The sequence below is a fragment of the Leptinotarsa decemlineata genome, unplaced genomic scaffold, assembly GCF_025532065.1.
Source record: "Leptinotarsa decemlineata unplaced genomic scaffold, Ldec_3_MD MMD2_tig00000199_RagTag_RagTag, whole genome shotgun sequence".
NCBI lineage: Eukaryota > Metazoa > Arthropoda > Insecta > Coleoptera > Chrysomelidae > Leptinotarsa > Leptinotarsa decemlineata.
This window is the reverse complement of record NW_027412544.1, coordinates 7,949,074-7,971,618: the sequence shown is the minus strand read 5'-3', so window position 1 is coordinate 7,971,618 and position 22,545 is coordinate 7,949,074. Positions and strand designations below refer to the sequence as shown.

The 22,545-nt window shown below is 34.3% G+C and overlaps 1 protein-coding gene and 1 long non-coding RNA gene across 2 annotated transcripts in view; both read left to right on the top strand.

Moving 5' to 3' along the window:
* LOC141481405 (uncharacterized) overlaps positions 1–19,169 on the top strand; it is a 31,705-nt gene extending 12,536 nt beyond the window's left edge. Inside the window, exons 2-3 of the long non-coding RNA XR_012464942.1 lie at positions 18,727–18,762; positions 18,902–19,169. This is a non-coding gene — a long non-coding RNA (uncharacterized lncRNA). The remainder of the gene's footprint in view (positions 1–18,726; positions 18,763–18,901) is intronic.
* The window catches only part of futsch, a 254,871-nt gene that overhangs the window by 130,092 nt on the left and 102,234 nt on the right, over positions 1–22,545 (top strand). The window lies entirely within an intron of this gene.

Sequence of the window (22,545 nt, the reverse complement as noted above, 5' to 3'; positions counted from 1 at the left end):
TGCTGCGTACGCTGCCATTATCTATTTCAAATTGCCCTAGCTTTTTGACAGTAAACTCTTGGTACTTTTCATGAAAAAAACCTAATTCCCACACCTATTCCAAGTAAAAAAAGGTACACTTCCTCAACCACGCTGGAGGTGATCGTCTTTGAAATTTTTACAATTTTCTATATCGATGCATGTTACTTAGCTCCCGGGGCACTAAGTGAAGTTGCAGATGTGTATTCAGCAACCAGCGGAGTCCCGCAAGGATCCAATATTGGTCCCTTATTGTTTTTACTATTTATTAATGATCTGTGCAACTCAATAACTTACAATAAATTAATGTTTGCTGATGATTTGAAACTGTATACATCTATAAACAGTTTAGATGATTGTAATATTATGCAAAAGGAGATTGATCTTTTACAAAATTGGTGTCTCAAGAATCGCCTCCATTTGAATATATCCAAATGTAAAATTGTTACATTCAGTAGAAAATTTAATACCCTAGAATTTCCTTACCACATCGACAACATTATATTGGAAAGAGCTGAGAATATTAGGGATCTAGGAATCTATTTTGATCATAAACTAACTTTCAACTACCATATTAATCATATTATAAATTCAGCTTACCGCGCAGACGGTTTTATAATAAGGAACTGAAAAAATTTCCATAATATGCTAACCTTGACCTCTCTGTATTTCAGTCTGGTGAGGCCAAAACTAGAATATGGGTCCATTATATGGAATCCCATATACCATCATTATACATCAGCAATTGATAGAGTCCAAAAAAAGTTTTTGAAATTTCTTACTTTTAGAATGACCGGAACTTATCCTCCAAGAAACTGTGATTACCCTGATCTGCTATGCAGATTTGACTTTGTAGCCTTAGAAAAAAGAAGAAATCAGGCATCTGTTTCATTTCTATATAAGCTATTGATTGAATGGCAAATTGGATTGTCCTGTACTATTATCAGAAATTGATATCTTTGTTCCAAGAATATCTTCTAGGCACATGAATACTTTTTTATGCAAAAGGGTACAAACTAACTTAATGTTGAAATCACCAATCAATCTGATGTGTCGTAATGCGAATAAGCTCTCTACTAACATCGATATTTTTTGTTGCAGAATTTGTGAAATTAAAAATAATTCTCGTGCGTACCTATAAGTCATTTATGTTTTTTATATCAAATAGTATTAGTCTTATATCAAATAGTATGAATCCTTCAAGTATGTTAGTTTTGCTCTGTTAAATGGAAAACTGTTGGGCAATGAACGCTATTATAATTATTATTAAAATAAACAACTTTTTCCAATAAAATTTTTGATGAAAATAACTAAAATTTCAAAAAACTTATGACAGAAACCAACTATGTTTCAACAATTTGTATTTCGAAAATGAACGATTTTTGCATTTTTATAGAAAAAAAGGTGTGTATTTTGACGAGATCCAAAACATACTCAGTTTTTGGAATGTTTAAATCTGTTTAATCTGTTTAAAATCTGTTTAAAATATGTTTTTTCGTTAATCAGCTGTCGCCCGCATACGAACGACAACTCTCAGAAGTTGATAAACTTGTGCGAGCTAAGGACTAACGAGGTCTTACCTTTTAACGTGTGATTCCTAACACAGCAACTTCACTTAGCTGGAACACTAGGTCATGAAAATTGAGAAGTATGGTAATTATGAAATAAACTGTGAGATCTGCGACAAAAAGTACGTTGATTAGACTGAACAAACTAGTCCTTTTCACTGGCGTTGTCCAGAGTCGAGAGATTCTAGATGAAATCCAATATGTGTCCCATGCTATTTGATACTAGTTCCGAAAGCTAATTTTCACACTTCATAGCATAGGTGTCAGACGTTGAGTTAGTGCTAGATGATACAAACTTTTTGTTGAAAAGGGTTTCTGTTGCATTCATTCCATTTCAATTCTACCTTATACGTCTTGAATTAAGATCTTATTGTATTAAGGCAACAATAATTGAATATATTCGAGAATTATGAAGTTCGTTTTAATTCAAAATCCAACACGAAAGATCCTGACACAAACAATACTAAATGAAAACATCAGCCGAAAAGTTCTTCTATCAACTATTTGCTCTTTCAAATCCCACTTTAATTTAGAATGCATCGAATTGAAACCAAGACGTTCTTGCGGATTCAGAACATTAACTCAATTACGAGACCTGGCCTTCACAGACAGAAGAACATCAAAGTTAATGAGTTCACAGTTGGAAGTGATGGTAACGGGTTTAATTTAATAAATTTTCAATTAACGAAGTCACTCGTGCAAGTGTTGATGCATGTAGTTCAATCAAGGATGAAATTCAGTGGTTCAGGTCAGGAAGTGAGTAGATGGGTGAAAACATACTTTTTGCTACCCTCATATAAGTTGAAATTCCACTTTCAAATTGAAAAAAATATTCAATTTATTGTATCCCAGCAACAAATCACTTGCTCCCCATGAGTTAACTCGATAAATTTTGTTTCTTGTATTTCAATTCATTTGATAGCCAAGTTGATTATATAACTTTTCCCGTTTTTCCATAAACTGCGTTTATTTATTGGTGGAAAGTTATTACCGGAAAAATCCCTAAACATCGTTTATTTTCTCAATGATATCGAATTATGGCACAACTTTCTCGGAGTTTCTGAACAAAGGAATATCGAGAGCCTTTGCTAAAGAAATTTTTAAGTAAATAGAGGCAGTAATAGAATGGTTTATTTCCTCGAATGAAACTTCAAGAAGTTCTTCAAGTCTCTTAATTCATTAAAACTGCATTAACCAAGTGATGCATGAGCTTTTTTGTGGTTTCAAGGTTTTATTGTAGAAATAGGGTGAAACTAAAAACTATTTTGAACTAAAAATAAATTCCAGAGAATTTGTTTTTTGTCGAAGTTATCTCTAATAGGGAGACTAAGAACTACGTTGGTAGGAAAAATTTTATTGTTGAATAAATTCTGCTGTCATCACCTTGAATTTACAACATGTGTAATAAGAAGTCATATCCAGCATATTCAGGGGTTTTGTGTATTATACTCGTGGAATATTCCTAAAAATTTCAGGTTCAGGTTCATGAAGACTAGATTTTTCGGTATTTTCATTGACTTCCGCTGTGACTGGAAAGAAAACTGTCGGTTTATGTATTCTAAGCTCTCATCGATTTAGTTTATGTTCAGAAATTTCAAACACGTATTGACACTGAAGCAACTGATGAAATACTATCATGCCCAAGTGGAAGGTCGGCTATCAGAAAGTCTTCAATTCTCAAAAAAAAATCATAAAATGCATAGCGGGTGTCAAAAGTGGCGAATCATGTCATAATTTCTTAAAAAATCGCAATATAACACCCGTCGTAACAATTATCTACGACTGCCACTGTCCAGGGCCAATGTTACATACAAAGCTTCAAGTAGGATCGGAGTAAAAATATTTAATAATCTACCAGATACCCAGAAAGGTCTGGAACCTGAGAATACACTCAAAAAATATTTAAAACTTTATTTAGTTGAAAAATGCATATACTCCATGAAAGAATAATTCCAAACAACTAAAACCAACCATGAACCTGATATTTCATCTTATGTGTTATAATTTATCTTTGATTGTATTTATGTACAGGGTGGGCCATCGAAAACTTGACAGGTTTTGGGTACTAATCTTGCAAATCCTAAAAATGCTCTGACAGGTCGATTTTTATTGGGAGGGGGACAGTATTTTCCCCTATTTACAGCGTCGTCACTTCAACCTCGGAGCAGAGGGGTGAACAACCCTTGGAATTTTAATAGGGAACTGGGGGCGAGTCGCACATCGTTTGAAAGATCTTGGAATTCTCTGAACAAGAGTATACATTTTTTTTTTCAATTTGGACGAACCATATTAAATTTAGAGTTGAAGTTACTTGCATTATTCTCATGTTAGCATATGCTCAAAATGGGCACCTCCAGCTTCCTTGCAGTAAAAGAGATTCTGCTGGAAACGTTCTCGAACATTGTGGAGCATTTCTGGAGTGATTTGACGACATTCATTTGTGATTTGTTGCCGTAAATCTTCGAGTGACGCAGGAGGAGTACAGTAAATTTTGCTTTTCAAATGACACCGCAGAAAGAAATCTAACGGTGAAAGATCTGGTGATCGTCGTAGCCATTCGATAGTACCTCGCCTCCCAATCCAGTGATCCGGAACAGGTAGAGCATAGTGCGGAGGAGCCCCATCTTGTTGAAATATTAACAGATCCTCCCGATAATTGTATTCATTTTTAATAATATCAGTGAGAAGGGGATTAATAGTATCTTCCAGAGGCTGTAGATACATTTGTATGGTTAAATTGCCTTCTAAAAACAATGGGCCAATAATACGGTCACCAAAAATTCCAGCCCGTACATTTAATTTTTGTGGACGTTGAGTATGCACTTCATGAAAAATGTAAGGATTTGAATCAGCCCAATAGCGACAATTATGGCGAGTAACTGTGCCATTTAGAAACAAGAACATTCATCCCTGAAGCAAATGTTGGAAACAAAATGTAGATTTTCCACCGCTCGTTCACTAACCACCTCGCAAAATGGCAAGCGTCGATCGAAATCATCCTCATTCAGTTCTTGCATCTATTTAATTTTGTAAGGATGCATTTTGTGGGTTTTTAAAACACGCCGAATGCTAGTTCATGACACCCCAGAAAAAAATGCTAACTTTCTTGTGCTCAAATTAAGGTCAAGCTCAACATGGCCCAGAATTGCTACTTGTGTCGCCTCATTTGTTAGTGGTGGTTTGATTTGCCGTTTTTTATTTGCTACAGATCCAGTTTGCGAAATTTTGAAATTATATCGAAAACATACTGTCGCGACACATTCTTCCCATGTTGTTGATTGAACAGTCCAGCGGCTCTCGCAGCACAATGTCTATTTCCATAGTACAGTTCAATCAACTCAACCCTCTCTGTAGTTGTGTAAACCATTGTTTCTTTAGCAACACTTTACGGCACTCACTACTAGTAATAATGTAGATATCACTTTTAACATAAAAATGAGAAATAGAAACAGCATTTTTGTAATAGTCCTCTTATCAGAGAAAAACTAAAAACTTATCTCCGGGGTTAAAATGACGACGCTGTAAATGGGGAAAACAAGTGTTCCCCTCCCAATAAAAATCGACTTGTCTGAGCGATTTTTCGGATTTGCAAGATTAGTACCCAAAACCTTCTTGTCAAGTTTTCGATAGACCACCCTGTATACTATTTTTATGTTATTTTCAACCTGACTGTGTATTGTATCTACGTACCTATGTATCTCATTGATTTTTATTGACCTAAACAACCTGACTGTTCTTATAGAGTGTTAACATGTCTTAAAGAAATGAAGTGGATTTGATTAAGGGGCGATTATTTATTTCATAACGATTATTTGTAGTACAATTCGAATAGAGAAATGTGATTTCAGCATACGATAAATTTAATGTTCATATGAATGTAGTCGTTGCGAAAAGACTTTTTTACTTTCGTATAATTCCGTGTTCATGTATAAAACTTGTTTCGAAAGAAATTTTTCCTTCAGCTTGTATCTGAAAGAATCTTCTGCGCATATTCTACACATTTTTGCAGAGAATTCATTTTGAAGTCAATTTTTTCCTTCCTTTCTTCAAAGATTTGTTTTGAAGATGGGAAAATAGAACACCAATACGTTTTTTGTAGATGACGGGTTTGCATTTCAAATCTAATGTATTTCTTTTTTGTATGTTGTATAGTTGATTTCATAATTTTGTGGTTTTGTTCAGAATGATAATAATAATAAAACGTCTTTATTCACCCAAAGTGAGAACATACAGAATATATAAAAAATATTGAGGTGAATGGGCGGAGTGTTAGCAAAGCTGTTTTTAAACTCAACCTTCAAGAAAACCATGAAATTTGAAATGTATAAAAGAAAATTACAGTATATACATACATTTTCAAAAAATTATTATTATTCAGTCACCAAATCTTTTATTTAAACGCCTGAGCAATGGTCTGCATGAGGAAAGTAAACTACTCAAATAAATGATCTTTGAGTCTTTTTTTTTAAGTTTTTCAACGTGTAGGACCTGAATTCACTGGGCTGGAGATTGTAGAATTTAGCTGCGTTGTATGAGAAGCTGCGAGTAAAAACAGAAGATCTGTGTTTACGAATGACCAGCACCGACCTGATTCTAGTGAGAAAGCTGTTAATATTTGAGAAAGAATTCAATTTTTTATTAAATGATGTGGCATTCCGGTGTACAAGAATTTGTGAGAGTTTGTGAGTAGGTGCAGTGTCCTGAGTTTCTCTAGTTGTATCCAACCAGATTCCTTCATGACCGGTAATATGTCGTCGTATTATCGAATTCCAAAAGAAAAACGAAGGCAACTGTTTTGGATTCGTTGAAGACGAAGGGAATCAGATTGAAGCAACGCAGCGCCATAAATGCTATCGCAATATAAAACTTTCGAAATGATTAGCGCCTCACATAATTTTAGTTTGAGTTGTTTGGTGAGTGAGTCTCGATTTAGAAATAGTTGCCTTAAGATGTTGAAAAGGACGTTTGAATCAAGTGGCTAACGTGTTTTGTAAAGCGCAGTTCAGAATCAAACCACATGCCTTAGTTCTTTGCTTCAGTTGCAAAAGGCAGAAGGTTACCATTTATATGAATATGAAGAATATTTTCAGCAATATCTCGCTGAAATCTTTTTGGTCCAAAGATCATTATTGCCGACTATTTGGAGTTTAACTTTAATTTACGAGCTGATGAAATATCAAAGATGTAGTCGTATATTTTTTCAGACAATAATATCTACCAAATTCAAATGGTATGGATAAATAATATATAATAGAGTGAAGTATAATGAAGTGAAGTAAATTTAATTGAAAAAAACTGAAATGATTGGTAGAATTCGAAGTGATAATAAAGCATTGAAATTTGATGGAGAGATATTTTCTGAGAAAACTTGATTTTTTCGAAATGTCTTTGAAATAATAATAATGATCACAGACTTTAGTGGTGTCATTGTTAAGAATCTGTTGAAAATCTGTTTTTCCCTTAACTAGCTGCCGCCCCTCTTTGAACGAGAACCCTCAAAAGTCGAATCTTGTGCGAGAGATTACGATTATTTTTTAACGCGCGATTCCAGAAGTTTCTTGTATGAGACAAATTTCGATTCAAAATATTCTCTGTATCTAATAAATGAAGATACTTTTTCAATCAAAAGTTGAGAACCAGTGCGTTGACCCTTCTAGCCGCTTACTTCCGCACCCAGTTGGATTAAAGCCACTGAAATTAATTCCAGACACAGAGCCCCTGAGAAATGCATACGATAAAACAACCCCAGCGACAATCTCCAAGACGGGAGTCGTGTAGTGGAACCTTGAGAGTAAATTTAACTTGAACTCAACAAACGAAATGTTAGGATAGGTTGACACCCGGTTGGTCTGCCTCGAAATAACTTCTTATTTATAACGCCGACAAGAAACATGTTTTAGACATCGCGGAATGTTTATCAACATTTATTCGTAAATTTTCAATGACACATGCATCGGGTGATAAATTCGAATTTTGTGTACGCTTGACATATTCTTTTTCTAGACGAGCGCTGCATTTTTGGAATGTATGTGACAAAAATAAAGAACTGTAGTGCCATCCGAAATCCTTCGACAGTAAAGTGGAATTTCAGAGCGCTGGCGTGAACTTCAGAAGATGACAAGGCTTAGTCATCTCCTGATGATGCTAACTTGGTTAGCGAAACGCGCGTTCAGAGACTGTATTTTGGTCTGTTTCCAATAGATGCCTTAAAATAATTTATGCTTTTCCGTAGTAAATAACATACTAAAAACTAATTTCTTCTCTCTAACTTTTATATAACCCACGTTATCAACCATAATAATTATCTATAGCATGATCACCTGGGGTATATGAAAGTTAGGGTAATGTTATTCACAACGACAAAATACTGTGATAATGAAACATCAAGTAACGAAAAACAAGACCTTTCATTGAATAAATGAAATATGTGTTTACAGAAGTCATACGTTTCTAAAATGATACAACAGGAAATAAATAATACACATACGCAAATCAATGCAAAAAAAACAAAAAGTTCGGAGACAACTTGATTTTTTCATTATTCACACAAACTAAACTACGAAAAATTCCCATTTAGCCATGTGATGTAACAGTCCTGATGCAATAAGTAGATATGGTAAAGGTGACTTTCTACTCTTTATCGAAGACAGCTGAGAACAAGTGGAAAAACACCAAAAATTTTCATATAACAACATTCCGAGTGTGTAAGGTTAAAGACAAAAAAATGAGTAAGTAATGTCAATAGAATATCATTGGAACAAAAAGATTCGAGTTATACAGGGTGTTTCAAATTCGATACACACCATTTGGATCTCGGAAATTATAACATAACATTGTGATACATCATGGAAAAGGTAAAGTCTGGTTATATTCAAAACAGAAAGAATCCAATGTAGTGCTCATGAGAAAAAATAAAGTTGATAATGGTGGTCAGAAGACGAAAGGTCGCATAGCAAATCTGAAAACACCATTGTATATCAGAAAGAAAGTGGTAATGTGGAAGTGCAATTTATTTTCGAATCCTTCGAAAAATGAAGCCAGAAAAAAATAAAAGCCATTTTCCGAAATTTCTGTTTGTTCCGGATATTTCCGGATATAGTCGAAATTTCAGAACTTTCTCAACGCCATATTGTTAGTCAAGTAAATGCACAACTTTGCCCCAATTTAATCATCTTCGTATCATCTTTCGATATTCCAATGGTGATGATAGAACACGGGTGAAACTCCAAACTCATATAAGAAAATGTGGTAGCGGTGCTTGATTTAGAAGAATGAATTTTGAAAGATTATTCTATCACAAATAAGCGTTTTTATATTTTTTGAATTCCATGGTCATGGATTGTTTTCTCAGTTTCAATATATTTGATATTTCATTCATTTTTCTTTTCTTCCTCATATATTTCAAATTTATTCACATATTTCTATTCAGTAAAAATCAGTTGTTTTAATACATTTAATCAATAAGTGTTCCACACAATTTTTACGTTCGGAAACGTAACGTTGTTTACAACGGAATATCGGAAATATCGGAAAATCGGGTATCGGAAAAATGTTTCGCAGATAGTCACAGGTTATTTGCTCCTGCCTTTAAACGAGTTATTTACTAGGTATAAAACCCGGAAAAGTGATCAGATTTGCGGGAATCAGTCTAGTTAAGTGTACTATGTGGTTACAAAATCTCAAAAGAAATGTCGAACACAAGGAACAAACTGGAATTACAAAATCTCATTAAAGAAACTATCAGTGAATTATTCGCGAGTGAGGAATTCATGAAAAATGCATGAACTTGAAGACACAATATAAAGTATGAATGCGAAAATAAATGATCTGGAACAAAAAATGTCGTACTTCGAGCAACTGGAAAAAATCAACAATAGCTGTATATACAGGGTACCCGAACAATCTGATGAAGACTTAAACTCACAGCTGTTGCAGATACTTAATCAGAATAGCGATACACTTCTCAAGAAAGAAGACATCCTAACAGCATTCAGCAACAAAATAAAGCCAGGCTAGTTATTCTCAAATTTTACAAATTTGAACATAAAATGCTAGTTATGAAAAATCTTGGAAAACTAAAAGGTGAAAGAATCTTTGTTGCCGAGGACCTTACTAAGATGCACAAAGCTCTTCTGTTTGACGCTAAGTCAGCTTTTGGAGAAAGAGCGGTGTGGACTTTTAAAAGGCAAGTTTACACGAAAATAAATGGAGTTAAGGTCAATATTAATAACAACTCTGATATCGCAGAGTACCTTCCATGATGTTCAAGAACTGCTAACTTTACTCTCATGATACTAATCAACTTATCAATGGCTTGGATAATATTTGAAACATTACTTGCACTAATTAGTGCAATTAGTTCAGCTAGATATTTTAATAATAATAATTTCTTTCCCTCTTATTCATATAGCTTTTTTTCCAATATACATTTTTTTTTTGTTTTGTATTGAGTTGGATGATCCACTACTTGGACGAGCTCAATAATAATGAAGACAGAGATACTTTGGTATCTGGAAATATTGAAGATAGCATTCAAAAATTCTCTGGTAGTGAATATCTTAATATAGTTCACTTCAATATAAGAAGTTTACGAAAAAACTTCGATGAGTTGTTGTTGTATATTGAGACATTCAACATTAACAATTTGATGGTCATTATTCTTTCTGAAACATGGTCACTTCAGAATGCAGATGATTTCAAGATTCCAGAATTTGATTTACTATATAATGATTCTTATTTCAACCAAAATGACGGATTTATCGTATATGTTGAAAATATTATCGACTATATCACCACAATGAAACATTTTACCGAAATCAAACTCTTAGAAATAGAATATACTTGGAACAATATCTCTTTCAATATTACAGCTTGCTACGGCCCTCCTTCTAATAACCTGATCCAGTACTTAGAAGATATGGAACATTTTTTGTCTGCTCAAAAAAGAGTTGATGTGAACATTTTTATGGGCGACATCAATATAAACACATTGAATAGTTCAGAGAGGACCACCAATAACTACGTATGTTTGATGGCCCAACAGGGATATTTTTCTTGCATCAATAAGCCAACCCGAGTAACAAAAGACAGCTTCACCTTGATCGACCATATCTACATAAAACTATCTGGTAAACACATACTTGATAAACTCTCACTGAAAACGTATATACATACAACCATTTTGACTGATCATTACACTATTATGCTTTCCATAAACATTATGTCAGCAACATGCGATTCAAACACAAATAACACTGTCGAAACATCTAAAATTTTCATAAATCAAAATGAAATGAAAAAATTTCTTGAAAAAGAGAAATGGGATGATATTCTAATTTCGAATAACACAGCACAGGCCAACTTGTTCACTGATAAAATGAAAAATTATAATATTTTATCCACTCAAACTATGTCCATCACGCATAGCAAAAAAAAGTTAAAACTCTGGATAACCTTAGGCCTGTTAACATCAATCAGATATAGGGACAACCTAAAAAAAATATTAAATAAACGATATACCGAAGAACTACATGTAGAATATAAAATTTATAGAAACTATCTCAACAATTTGATAAAATTGCATAAGAATAATCACTATATAAACAAGATTCACGAGGTCCAACATAATTATCGAAAAATCTGGCAAAATTTAAATGAAATGACGAACAAAGGTACGAAACAGAAAGATAAATATAACAATACAAATGAAAATGGTCAAAAAATTGTTACTGACAAGGAGAAATCAAACTACTTTAATACTTTCTTTGCGGATATAGGAAAACAGATGGAAAATAAAATCGATAAACATGAAATTATACCGAAAATTTAATCTAATAGCACAAAGTCCCTTTTTCTGAACCTAGTGACAAAAAATGAAGTCATTAAGATAATATCTACATTAAAAAACTACAGCTCTTCAGTTCCTGATAGCATAACGGTCCAGTTTATGAAAAGGCATCATTTACTTCTATTGAGTCCTCTCTGTCATATCATTAATTTATGCTTTCTGAAAGGAAACATACCAGCCGCTTTCAAAGAATCGATAACAACCCCAGTTTTCACATCAGGTGACTGAAAACTTGCAACAAATTACAGACCAATAACCATTAGCAATAACTTTGCCAAGATTTTCGAAAAGTGCTTGAAAAATAGGCTAGTTGATTTTTTAGAACAAAATAGTATTTTATTTAAAGGTCAATTTGGTTTCGGAGAACATATGTCAACCGAAAATGCAATCTTTCAATTGGTTAACAGTGTTTGGAAAAATTTCAATGACAAAAAAAGAAGTTTGGCAGTATTTCTAGATCTGGCTAAAGCCTTTGATACAGTCAACCATCAAATTTTTCTGGACCGTTTAGAAACTGTAGGAGTTAGAGGTATTACTTTAGACTTATTCAAAAACTATATATCTGATAGAAATCAAAAGGTTAAAATAGACAGTACCCTCAGCGATCCACTACCTGTCAACATGGGCGTGCCCCAGGGGACAGTGCTAGGTTCTATTTTATTTTTGATTTATATCAACAACTTTTATAAACTCCATAATATCAATGGCAGAATAATATCTCGCGCAGACGATACAGCACTTTTATTTGAAGGCGATTCCTGGGATGAAGTCTATGAGAAAGCTGAAATAGGGCTCAAATATGTACTTTCCTGGTTGAATATGAGCCTCCTGAGTCTAAATGTGAGAAAAACTAAGTTCATTGCATTCACCACAACAAAAAAAGACCAACCCTTAATTAACACTCTCACTGTTCATAAGTATCTATGCCGAACCCCAACATAGTGTTCATGTCCAATAATTGAAAAAGTTGACAAGATGAAGTATTTGGGTGTATATGTAGACCAACACATTAACAACACAGTTAAGAGACTCAATAAGTTAGTTTATAAATTCTATCAAATCAGAAATGTGAACAATAAAAAGCTCCTACTTATGATTTACAACTCACTCGCTGAATCTTTATTGAGGTACTGTATCATTTTATGGGGTGGTCTCAGTAAAACATTATTACACGTTCTAGAGGTTATGCAAAATACCATATTGAAAATAATTTTAAAGAAAAACGGAAGATATTCTACTGAAGACCTTTATAAAGAAACTGGCTTATTTGATGTAAGAAAACTCTATATCTATCAATGCTTAATATGGATGCAAAATACCTCCATATCTCAGATAAGTCATACTTACACACGTAATAAATCTGAGCAGAAAACAAATGTTCCTCTCTGTAGGCTAACGCACACACAGAAATTTATATCATACTTTGGTCCAAAATTGTTATACCTGTACCCTTTAGAAATCAGAGTCATTCCTAATAAACGAAAAATGTAATCAAAACTGAAAGAATATGTGAACCAAAATTATGACGAACTGAAAACCGTATACGAACTCGAATAATAATAAGAAATACAAAATACAATAAATAACCATATAGTCTCTCCCTCACAATGAATTTAACTTTGATTTTTTCTTTCTTTCTACTCACCAATCAACATATGAATACTCGATGTAATCCAGGTTGATGACTACAACACAAGCATTGCTTAGGTAGCTCAGCCTGGACTCACAATTTCCAGTTTTAGTTAGTTCTTTCCCTTTTTTTTCTAGTTTCTCAAGTTATATAATTTTAATATTGAATTCATATTGTATATTATGCTTACCTGAATAAATTTAAATATTTACTATTATAGAAAAAAATGAAATACACGAAGCTTCAAATTTAATGAAAATAATAATGTGTTCGACTACTTTGCATCAAAATTCCATTATAGGATTAGTATTGACATGAAAACATGAGAATTTTCACTTATTTTCCTAGTTTGCTAATGGATTCTTCCACTAATTGGGTCAGACCGCTACTCTCATCGAATGTTTCCACTATTCAAACAAAGTAATTTCGTTCTCATACGAAGTCCCTATCAGAAATGATGAAAACTACTCTCGAGGATATAACTTGCTCCTCAGAGGTTAAATTCACGAGAGAATTTTCATTTCAAAATGTATGATGCGGAAAGACGGAATGCTCGAAAGGGAAACAAAATAAAATTACTTCCAAAAAACCAGAGATGAATAGGGGAGAGTGTTCCACAATCAGACACAAAAAAGGTGTTGCTAAATATTAACCTTATTTATTGAACAAACGAAAATATGATTGTCACTAATACAAATTAAGGCTGTGCATAAGGTTCTATGGTAGAACATACATCATAAACCAAAAAAATAATTCAAAAAATGTTTGTTTGAAAAATGAAAGGACAGTTGTCTGATTGTGGAACATACATGTTCCACATCCAGACACGGCATGTTCCACAATAAGACAAAAGTTTTAGTACTGTTTTAACGAACTTCTAAGGCTGAAAAATTAACTTCAAACTTCAAATGTGATTGTTGATGTTTTGTTGTTCACACGTGTGATGGTTTTGGTAACATCATCTCAATGTTTTCCAAGCATACCAAAAAGACGGCTTCTATTTCGGGGTAAATGAAGCTGTTATCATACTTAACGGACTTTCTCAGAAATTTAACCTAACATTCCTTATCTCTTTTACATAATAGTTCAGCTATGTGATACATTTTTTCTTTTTGTCTATAAATTCTATCAAAATAAAATCGGCAACTTCTGGCTCTTTATTAAGCTTGTCTAGAAGAGGTGGTGGATCGATTTCTCCTACATAATCAATATCATCATCAGAATTTTCAGTTACAAGCATCGCTGCGTTCTCATTTTCTTCGTCTGTTGAGTCTTCATCGAATCCTACTTTTGTTTTCATGATATTTTTTTTCTTCTAGCTTTTTTTCTTCTCTTTCTATCTGTTCAGTTTCCAGGGCGATCTAACGATTGCATCTTGTTGGAAGTATGAGATGGTAAGGTCAAAATAATCACTCCATTTTTTTTGCTAGATTTATTCCTTCTATCGTCAGATGACTCTCGTGATTGTCAAAAATCAGGAGGAAAGGGTTTTCTTTTGTGCTGGACGTATGTTCAATGAAGTGCCTCACAACGCTTGGAAACAACTCACGAGTCATCCATCCAGAGTAAACAGTAAACTCGCTCATAAAATGTCAATAAAATAGCCCAAAATTTGATCAACAAATTGTTTTTGTACTACTAGTTCCAAAAGAAAAATTAAGGCTTATAATGTCAAATCAAGAATAGAAAAAAGTCACCTAGGAAAATAAGTTTTTTGTTGAAAAATGCTTAAATCCAAAAGAATAGCGTTACAACTTTGTTTACCAAAACTGCGTATGTAACCCCCCATATCCGAACGAAAATCATCGAACTCGCGGCTGGAATTTCAAAATTACATGCTTTGTCTGATTGTGGAACAAGTCTGATCGTGGAACATTCTCCCCTATTCAGCGAGCATTACACCTTCAACAAAATAATAACAAAAGGATGAAAAGTAATGAGAACGAGACTATTGAAGATTCAAATTTTGAAGATGTTTTTTTGGAAAATTATGGCTAATTACCACACAACTAGTGAAAATGTATTGTTATTATGCGAAGTTTACGAGTATATATATATAACCTTGAAATCAGTAAATGTAACTCTATTTACCACTATGGTTAGGCACCTTCGAAGCACGTGATTTCATTTCAAAACTGATGGCAATCAGCGCACTATCAGTCAAATAGAAACCATATTTGTCTACAGGGTGTAACATAAGTACGTTAAAATATTCAACTGACGTATTTTGACGACGGAAATATAATTTCGTATTAATTTTCATGTAACATCTAGAGGGCGCTGCGTACGCTGTCATTATTTATTTCAAATTGCCCTAACTTTTTTGACAGTAAACTTTTGATACTCTTCATGAAAAAACCTAATTCCCACACCTTTTCCAAGTAAAAAAGGTACACTTCCTCAACAATGCTGGAGGCGATCGTTTTCGAAATATTTACAATTTTCTATATCAATGCATATTACTTTATAGCCAAATTTGATTTCAAAAATTTTTGTCACTCTCCGCTTCGCATTTTTAACTATTAATTGACAAATTCACAGTTCGGAGTTTATAAAGTGATTTTTTGGTATCATGCCCGACTTTACGAATGCTGAAATGGCTGATTAGGTTTTTGCATACGGCTTGGCTGACGGAAATTCAAGACGCATCTATCAAGAAAGGTATCCCCAACGCGTGACACCTTGTGCAGCGACATTTGCGAATCTTTTCCGGCGACTTTCCGAATCTGGAAGCTTTGAAACAAATTCTGCAGTAGGCCACGGCCTACAAGAACTGTAGAATTGGAAGAAGCGGTTCTCGAAGAAATTAGTGAACATCCAAGTACAAGAAAAATTAGTCAAATTTTAAATGTGAGTCACATGACAGTTTACAGAATTTTAAAGGAACAGCAACTATATCCTTATCATATTCAGCGTGTCCAGGCACGCACGCTACGTGATTTCTAACCACGTATCAAATTTGCTCAATGGCTTCAAAGAAAAGTCGAACAACATCCGCAAATTTTATCGAAAATCCTCTTCACAGATGAGGCAAATTTTTCAGGAAATGGTATCATGAACTTCCATAACAACCACATCTGGGCGGAAGATAACCCACATGCGAAAACGCAAACTCATTTCCAAGACAGATTCTCTTTTAATGTATGGGTAGGCATAATTGGGGATTATTTAATTGGGCCCTATTTTCTCCCCTTACGTTTGAATGGAGATGCTTACCTACATTTTATGGAACACGAGCGTCCCCAACCCGGAGACCCATTGGTCTCCAAAATCACTCTTGGTTTATGCACGATGGAGCTCCTGCTCATTTTAGTGTGATAGCAAGACATTTTTTAAACATAGCATATTCCCAACGATAGATAGGAAGAGGAGGCACTGAGCATTTCCCCTGAGGTCACCGGACCTCGATCCCGTCGATTTTTTCTTTTGTGGACACCTAATATCACTAGTTTATGTTAGCCCCATTGAAAACGAGGTAATGTTGAGGGATCGCATCATAGCTTGCTGCGAAACGATAAGAAACACTCGGGGCATTTTTCAACGGGTGCGGAATTCTTTGATGAGGAGAGCAGAAGCTTGTATTGGTGTTAGGGTTCGTCACTTTGAACAGTTGTTGTAATAGTTGTTTCGTTCAATTATTATATGTTTATTTTCCTAATAAATAACACAGTACTTCTCCGAATTGTAGCACTTTCTAATTGAATAATTAAACCTGTCAAATTTTTTTTATTTGGATTGAATAAGCAGTTCGATAATGCTCAGTTTAGAAGAAGTCTGTAGGGAATACTGCGTATAAAGTTTGATGAAAATAACTAAAATTGCAAAAAACTTATGACAAAAACATACCATGTTCAGAGAAATTTCAACAATCTGTATTTTGAAAACGAATCATTCTTCGTTAAACATTTTATAGGAAAAAGTTGTTTATTTTGACGAGATCCACCACATACTTAGTTTTTGTAATGTTCTCAGCAACTTCACTTAACGCCCTAGGAGCTAAGTAATAAGCATCGTTATACCTTTTTTACTTGGAAAAAGTGTGGGAATTAGGTTTTTTCATGAAAAGTACCAAAAGTTTATTGTCAAAAAAGTTAGGGCAATTTGAAATAAATAATGACAGCGTACGCAGCGCCCTCTAGATGTTACATGAAAATTAATACGAAATTATGATTTCCCACGGCAAAAAAACCCAGGGTACCAAATTTCGTGCAAATAACTGAAAAAAAATAAAAAAAACCTTGAAAATTGAACAAAAAAATTCATTTTCAACACTCCGTATCTCCGAAACGAAGCATTTTTGGACACAAGTTTATATAGACTTTTTTTCTTAAAATTGTCTCAGGAATACGTCACTTGAATATTTAAACATACTTATGTTACACCCTGTATACAGTGTTTACTTTCGAATTTATTCTATTGCTCACATACCTTCAGAAAATATTTTCTGATTTGACGTTTCTTTACGGAAGTACAGTGATCATTTTTTGTAAAAACTATACTGTTATGAATAAACATTGTTCTTATAGTCAAATCCATCAAAGTTAATTTTGTACAGATGAGAACAATTTTAAAAATGAATTGTGGTAGGAGGGGTTGAAAGTTGCGTTTTTCTACATAAAAATTCTCTCCTAAAGTAAGAATTGAAAAAACCTGGAGATTACCCATGTTTTGATCGCTTTTGATGATTAGCGAAAAAGAAATTTAAATGAATTGGCACAAATGTTACTTTCAATGATTTTTTTCGAAAATTTTTGAACACATTCTAGCTAATTTCTAGATATCTTTCTTTCCATGATTTCCTTCTGAACATTAGTAGAATATTTACGAAATTTGAGGTTTGTCTCATCCCGTCACACAGATCTTCCTTCACAAGGTCTACGTGTACGAATAAAATGTATTCTCAGAAAAATTTTCATTTAGATAAATTTCAACAAGTCGAGACGAAATGACTGTTCTAAATCCATTAATATTGATTCATTTGACTTCAAGAAAAAAGTATCCTCCATATTTCTTACCAAACATTCGAACGAATGATTGATGGAAATACAGAGTTTGAATAGATTCTTCAAATGTTGGTTTTCAATATGGACTTTAGTGGTAGTGATATTTAATGTCACTCATAACTTTGACCTTCAACTATTTGTTCAATTGCTATCATTATTATTATGTTAGAAAAATTTCAATGTGAGGTCTCATGTGAGAAGTGCTTGCGATTCAAAATGCATTACTAAATATTTGAAGAATGGAAATAATGTACATGAAACTATGTAAAAAATGAATTCAAAATGACAAACATAAACACATTATGAGCCGTTTCATGTACTAATTAATTAGCGAAATTATTTATTTTCATTGAAGAAAATCATGGGATACGACATATATTACTCAATTATGCATTCAGATGACGATCCTGAAATATATATATATATATATATATATATATATATATATATATATATATATATATATATATATATATATATATTTACCGTATGAAAGAACAAATAAGAAAGAAGATAAAATGTTCAGTTTGAGTAGAGCCATGAAGATGATAGCACAGTCTGCTATCGAAAGCGCTACATTTTTATTATACATGATGACTTTTTAACAAAACATGTCAAAGTTGATGTTTTGACAATAATTAATTATTTATATTGTTTCAGGTGGGTACATCATTCCATCGTTCTGTTGACAAATATGTAAGTAGTAAATGAAGTGAAAATAATTGAAATACCTAATGTTAATTTCAACAAGTTTTACTGAAAAACGTTGCTATTTGAACTCTTCCTGAAATTTCAAAATGAAAATTGTTCCTTACCTCTATAAATTCTATTACAGGACCGTAGGAAATAAAAATCGGTTTTCTTGTGAATTTATGGAACACCAGGCGGCTCCGCGACTCAAGTCAAACCAGGAATTACTGTAATACCTCAGTTCAAAAATTATATATATATATAACTGGAATTTCCGACAACGGATTTCACTCTTAAAATAGGATGGGCAAGGAAATTCACAAAGTTATGTAGGAAATTCAATTATTTGTTAGGTCATATTATTTTGAAGGGTTTGATGTAGCGAGAACATTTTAGTCATTTTAGTCACGTCTTGAGATGATATCAAACAAAATAAAAGCTGAATTTTAGAGTAATTTTTTCACAAAACACATTATTTCAATTTATGTTCCCAATAAGAGGTTTAAAACTGCTCAAATCTTTTAAACTACGCAACGGATTTCAATGTGGGTTTTTTATACATAGAGTGATTTAAGAGGAAGGTTTATATGTATATAACATGCATAATATAGTAGAGAAACACTGATAACTTCAGAGGTTTCTAATGTGATGTAAATAAACGCATTTTTAGTGCTCACGTTACAAACGCTGTCTGAACCCTACGAGGTAGATCAAAATAATATACTTACTACAGTATTGTACAGTATTGTAAAAAAGTTTACAAAACGGTTCACGATGGTATATGTCTATCTCTTAGGGATAACCCATAACGATCATTATTTCCTTAACTTTTTTATGAAGCGATTTTGAGCAATACATCATCAATCCTCATACAATTAAGTACCTTGAATACATTGTGTATTGAATATAGATCAATATGACCCATTACAGCATTTAATTTGAACGAATATTTTTGAATATTACAGATTCAAAAAGCAGGAACATAGCTGTTGCCTAGGTACCGGCCGAGGGGCCGGCGTCGCGTGTCTATAAATAGCCCGTCGAAGGCCGCGCTTCGCTCTATCACACTTTATGATTAGCCCTCTCCCCATGCCCCCTTCCAGGTTGAGTGCCCTGAGTTGAAATATTCCCCACAAGATTACTGTGTGCAGAACATCCTATCTCTTCCATCCACCCCTGCTCCTCCGGAGCTGTCCTCATCTTACTGATGGATACTTCAGCAAAATTGACATCGGACCTACTGCGGTCGAAAGCCAGCCTTTAGATGCTTTTACTTTCTCTATCGAATCATAACTTCACTTGAATGAAATGTAATGCATGGGGCCCGCAAAAATTATTCGGAAACGAGTGTCTTTATATCGCGAGCAAGTGTTTTCCAGCGAATTTGAAAAAGAAGTGAATTAAAAATCTGGTGAAACAGTTTTTATACTTACCGGAGCCGCCTGATAGGGACTCTCGGGAGTGGTCTCTGATTCTGCTTGGTTGGCCTCTTGTGTTTGTCTCTCTCTGGGAATCTTGGGTTTAGATCGGTGTAGATCGCGCAGCGCTGGACTGTTGTGTGATCGAACTCTTTCGAACACGTTTTCTGCGAATTGTCTCATATACGCGTCTACCTAGTGGATGTTCTGATCGAGGTTCCGATATGTGTATCTATTCGATATGTATCCCGGAGCGTTTACGGCGGCTCGCACGCAACCGTTCATGAACGTCTGGACACTGTGTCTGTATGTCGCTGCGCACTAGCCCCAGGCAGTGCAGGCATACAGGACGATTGATTAGCAGCAGTTTTACGTGAAGTCCCATGTTGCTTCTGCGACCTATAATGGGATGTAGGTTTTGTCAGGCGGCTTTTGCCAGCCCTAATCTATGACGTACGTGGGCCCTCAACGTTAGTCTCCTGTCGTCCACGCTTCGTTGGTCCACGGGATCTCTTGTCCGTTGAAGGTGACGGTTCCTTCCAGGTGTACCATCCTCCAGGTGAACAGTATAAACAGCATAAACCCTGACTCTTGTCAGGGTTTATGCTGATCTTCCAAGGGTTTGCCCTTTTTCCTAATCTGTCCGCCTGCTTTTGCAGGTATCTGGTAACTAGCGCATAGCTAGTTGATCTCCCCAGTAGAGCTGTGTCGTCTTCGTAGAGTGCTAACTTGTTAAAGATGTTCTCACGTTCGGGCACGTCTGTTGTGTATCGAGAAAAGGTGTGACGAAAGGACTGCACCTTGTGGGACCCCTGCTTCCAATAATCGCATTGTGGGTTTATGATTAGCAGCGATCGCACGCATTTATATCTATATTGCGGAGCCACAGCGGTCGCTAGTTATAGATGAAAGAAAGTTTGTAGAAAGACTTGTCAACATGAAATTGTTGTTTTTCGTTGTTGTGTTCGGTTTCTGAAATATGAAGAGGATCTAGAGAAGATAATCTCAAATGTTGAAAGAAAATTGTCTCAAGATAACTTCTCTTTTGTATCTTCATCTAGAAGATACAATGAGATAGATAACATATAATTTTTTTAATTAGCTCACTTCACCGTTCACTATTTCTACACGAATATTGTAAAAATCGATTTGAATTAAAAAGGGAATGTTTTCAGGAAATATCAGTTGTTTGGGGAAAAGCTTTTCGACTTTCTACTCCTCCGTCATTTGACAAAGAAATTACGAACAAAATAAGTACAATAAAGAAACTGTTTATAAAGATATGCAGTGCATACACACTCTTTCTCGAAACAACTCCATCCATATGAACATTGAATTACACAATAATCACTATTTTTCCATTCAGTTTGTACTATAAATATTAGTTATCAAATTGAAACAGATATCACGAATGAGAGTCAAAGTGATGAATGAAAGAATATTGATATAAAATGTCACTTACATGGTACACTAGGCCATGTTCAGATTTTTGTTTCGAGAGGGTCTCAATAAAAAAGACCTGCTAATTCAAATTTATTCAATTACCATTACATTGGCACGTGAAAAGTCCTTCACTGAAAAAAACAGTACATATTTTTTTTCAAAACTAAAAACCTCAAATTTCAAGTTCAATGAATTCACAATACAAAATTAAGCCTTCTAGACTTTTTATGGGCAACTTTTGTTATAACATCATCAGTTGGAATGACGATATCTCTGTAAATTGCTGGTAGAGTCGACAAGGTGTTCAACAACATATAAATGTTGGGATACAATTACCTATTGGACTCTCCGACAGCCTCGATGGTGCAAGAAGGCCGGTACGAAGGGATTTTACTCTGCCACAAGAACTTCCATAGTTGCAATTCGTTTTGTGCCTCGTCTACTTCCACCAGGTCCTCGTACAATACTAAGTCCTCTCTTGGGAGTGACATTTCCTTCTCGGAACAGACTGTGGGTATAAGAGTTATAATAGCAGCAACCACTTTCTTGTGGTCAGTAAATCCTATTTTGAACTGGGAAGTTAAGTCTTCTAATATTACCGCATAACTGCAACAGTTCAGGGTTATAAGTATTTGGATTAGCGCGATGCTTCTGTAATGATGTCAACCGTGGAAGATTGATTTCTTCATTGACATCTTTTGCACCAATTGCAGCTATCAATAAAAAGACGCCACTCAAAAGGTTTGTATTCTTTCAAACCCATGTCCAGAAGCAGCTTCGCAATATTATTACAGTATACTAATCCTTCATTTTCATAAAAAAATTGTAATAGCTCACTTTCTCGCGTTCTGTACGTTGTAATTGTAACTGTCGGTGCCAATAAAATTTTTTCTTTCAATCTTGAAGCTAACAGTTCTGATCCTTGTTT